This window comes from Empidonax traillii, unplaced genomic scaffold, assembly GCF_003031625.1.
Source record: "Empidonax traillii isolate 1590-97213 ecotype Southwest subspecies unplaced genomic scaffold, ASM303162v1 scaffold249:size1902748, whole genome shotgun sequence".
In the NCBI taxonomy this organism is placed as follows: Eukaryota; Metazoa; Chordata; class Aves; order Passeriformes; family Tyrannidae; genus Empidonax; species Empidonax traillii.
Genome location: NW_020955442.1, coordinates 1,000,036 through 1,004,123, shown reverse-complemented (window position 1 = coordinate 1,004,123; position 4,088 = coordinate 1,000,036). Strand labels below are relative to the sequence as shown.

Below are 4,088 nucleotides of genomic sequence, written 5' to 3'. Positions count from 1 at the left end.
TCATTGACTGTGTGGGAAGATACAGATGGGTTTTTTTTCCTTCATTGCAACAATATCACTAACAGCAGGAGCTGAAACATACTATGTCATGTCGACCTGAAGCAAATTAGGATTTAAGAATCTAATAAAGTTGGAATTGCTCAGTGGTGCAGTTTCCTGACAGAATGTCACTGTGCATGAATGGCGTGTGCTCAGAGTTGAGTCGCTCTGGCACTTAAAATACCCCTGTCTCTTGATTAGGCCAGAATGCCAGCAGCTACCCCACTGAGGGTGTCAGTGTAATATAATACACTCATCCCAAATTTTTGTTTCACTGGGTGGTCAAAGAGCTGTTATGGCCAAACAACTGAACTGAAGGAAAAAAAATGATAACCCATCAGAAGCTTAAAATCCACCAAGTTCAGTGGTTGCCATGCTGTGACTCTCTGTTGCTATCTATACCTCACAGATTTAAATAAAAAAGTGTTGATATATTCTGTACTATACTTAATGACAGTGTTTTTAAAAATCTTAAAAGTTCTTTTTTCCTAAAGAACTAAAGCAGTAGTTGTATCAATTTTGTATGCTCTTTCTATTACAATGGTAAGGAAAGCAAAAGTTTCATGGGCAGACTTTTCATTTTGTTACCAAGAACTGCAAATATTTGCATTTTTGCTTCACATATAGCCAGGGCTAAGGAATACTTAAGAACTAAATAGCTCCCTGTGCAAGTTTCCTAAACCTGACTTGAATTTATGATCACAGCAATGTAGGTACACTCTAAAAGAAAAGTTTGGATATAGAGATGTTAATTGCATATATTGTCCCTCTTATTTTATCCATGATAGAAGAAAACTTATATAAGCACGTGCTGTATCAACAACAGGCAGTTGATACAATTCCAAATTCAGAATACTCACTCATAAATACTGCAAATGCAAAGCTGTGGTATCCTTCCAAAAACGTGACTATCCTTACCTCACTTGTTTTGGGAAGCAGGACACAGCTCACTTGTTCCCAAGTGTCAACAGCCCATGTTAGAATCCTTTATATGGACGTAGCTCTTCTGTGCAGTATCTTCTAGTAGTATCAGCTTGACCTCGTTCCTGTTGCAAATATATTTTTTTTAACTGCTGTGTTTGAAAATGTAAAGACTGTTGTATGTATTAGCCGATAGCTTTTCATCCACTACAGTGAACTCTCTGCCCTTGAATTAGCTTAAAAATATGTGAATTATTTAAACATCAGTGTCATATATAAATAAAAAAAATTATTTTACAGGTTTTTTTCCTATGAAATAGAAAAGTCATGTTAAATATATGTTAGAAAATCTTCATTGTGTAGTTAAATGGTGCAGAAAGGCATCTTTTGATTCTGTACTTCTTTTGTCTAACCTCCACTGTACATATTTGTGTGTTTTTAAAGCTAATTGATGGTAAAGCTGGTGATGCTGTATTTTCCCCCTGTTTTTGTGTCTGACTAGAGAGCTGGACCTCATTATCTTCTTGTGTAGTGATATTTCCATAAAAATTTAGCACTATCAATTGTCGGTATCAATGTGCATGGAAAGATGCACAAGATAACTTGTAAGGTTTTCTGTATCTGTACCTAAGATCAATCACTATTTAAAGGAGAAGAAAACTCTCGCCCCCTACTTTCATATCCTTTAGTGAAATAGTAGCAGGTCTTATATATGCAAACTGAATATTCTGTTTAAAGACTAAAAGCTAGTGTAGAAGGTCACAGGGAAATACAGAAATCCTAGTGATTAACTGAAAAAACCTTTGTGCAGCACACATTTTCAAGGCTGACTGCACATTTCAGCACTCCTTGAGGGTGTTTTATGGCACTATTTTCTTGTGTCTTAGGAGCTGCTGGTACAGCTTTGGCATCCTCTGCCTGTGTGGTTCAGAAAGCTGTCCCAGGATTGCAATGTTCCACAGCTAATTGCTGCTTCTGTCATTGGATCTTACTAAGTTAAAATCTGGTAACTCCCTGCTCTGCATAAATGGATTGTTATCTTTTCCATGTCCTTTCATCTACCAATTGTAGGACAACATTCTTAGAGTAGATACTTATATAAGGGTTTTGTTTTCTTTTGGGGAAGGGAGAATGGCTGGTGGGTTTTTTTGTTGGTTTACCATGTCTATGCCAACGTTAGAAATGGAAATTGAGATATCAACAGGTACTTTAAGGCCAGATTATTCCGAATACACCTTAAACCAAACCTTTGCAGAAAGCGAGTCATTATTCAGTTTTTCTCTATTGTCTTTTGAGGAGTCCTCAGCTTCCAACACTGCCTAATGAATCTCAGAGAGAACCATACATTTTTTTAGGCTGTATCCCTGCTGAGTGCTGAATGGTCTTACTCCTAAGGCCCAATCTGAGTTTCATCAGTAGTGAGCCTTAGAATGTTGTTATGCAGTGTGGCTCAAAACGGATCACTTGAAAATACTGATAATTATTGCTTAGTACTCCACCTTCATTACAGCTCTAGGAAGTGTTTGAATTCTCATGGGTATTTAACTACTGGGATTTCATTACAAACATTACAAATGCCTAAAGATTTTTATGTGACTTTGGAAGAGCTCTGAAGGTTTTGGAATGATGGCCAGTCTTCGCGAACGAAGAACCGGGGAAGGTCTTTACACCTTCCAGCCTGCGCATTGGATTTTTTAGGTGAGACACAGCGTGCGCGGAACTGAGCCCACCCTTTAATCCTGAGGTTCATCTGCCGGGGCCAAGCACGCTTGGACGGTGGCAGCGAGGTCCTCAGGACGTAGATGGATTGCCTTACGGGCTAACGAGCTCCATCTGCCCGGAGAGGAGCCCTGACCGGGAATCGAACCCGGGCCTCGGCGGTGACAGCGCCGCGTCCTTAACCACTAGACCACCAGGGGCTCCCAGGTTTTGGAATAGAGGGAGAGATGTGACATTCTGCAGCATTGGTGTTACATAGCAGTGGGTGCCATGCCTTTTATTTTAAAGAGCAATTTAATTTCTTTAAAAAAAAAAAATCATGAGTTGTTATCTCTACAAAATGGAATTTACTGAAACAGATTTGGTTATTTCAGAAGCTCCATCAGTCTGTGTGTCTCTAAGGGCTGGGCACCCTGATGCAGTTGCAATCTGGGTGGTCAGATGCATGTTTCCTTCCAGAGGAATGTTAAGCAACTTGGACGGGCTCCTGGTTGAGTGCTCCTTTTCTCTGGAGTTCACGTGGTATGAGATAGTCATGGAAGTGTTGCCCATCGCAATGAACTGTGGTGTAGTTCTTTGATTTAATATTTTTATGTATAGGAAACTGCCAGTGAATTGGTGCAGTTGTACCTGGAGCTCCTGGGCATTTGGCTACCCACCAAAAAACAGTGGCTATGTTTTATATGTGCAGGGCTCATAACTTCACCTCACAACAGGCCTTTTGGAAAGTTTTTCCTTAATAGTCCTTACTCTGAAATGTGTAGAAGTCAGGAAAAACGTAGGTCTGCAGTATTTTGATAAACTCTCGAAGTTAGAGAAACATTTGGCTTATGAGTTTTACAATCCACTGAAGATAGTCTTGGAAAGACTTGTAAGATTTAATGTACTAATAAATGTGTTCTTAACAATTACTTAACTGAACTGCCAAAAAAAGATTGAAAATGGCTTGATTAGTTCAGTTACTTATTTCCTGGGTGAGTGTTACCTCTGGATTGATATCCCATGGCACTTCACCAAGCTTGTGCCCTCCTTCCAAGATCAGTTAATAACTCATGAAATAGTCACATAGCTTATTTGATCTCCAGCTCTCAAGAGTCTTCTCCAGGATAATGGAAAACTGCATGTCGTGTTCCTGGTCCTCTCTCATTTACATTTCTCTTTCCTCATGAAGCAGGCCCCGTGAGAGTCTGATGCTGTGCCTTGTACAGTTGTAGATACAGTTTATGAGAAAAAAGAACATTGGACAAAATGCAGTGTCAAAGTCTTAACCCAGAAATTGCAATTAATAAAATGTGCAGCAATGAATTTCAATTTTAAAATTTCAAATTAAAAATTTTACCAAACTATTTGGTAGTTTAATTTTGCTATCACTTAGAATGGAACAAAATGTCATGCCATGTAAGTATCTG

The 4,088-nt window shown here is 39.0% G+C and overlaps 1 protein-coding gene and 1 non-coding gene across 15 annotated transcripts in view; one reads left to right on the top strand and one right to left on the bottom strand.

Annotated features, from left to right (window-relative positions):
• CTNND2 (catenin delta 2) overlaps positions 1-4,088 on the top strand; it is a 644,208-nt gene that overhangs the window by 451,144 nt on the left and 188,976 nt on the right. The gene's annotated exons all lie outside the window — the stretch shown is intronic.
• Positions 2,807-2,879, bottom strand: TRNAD-GUC. The gene has a single exon. It is a non-coding gene; the product is annotated as a tRNA-Asp (tRNA).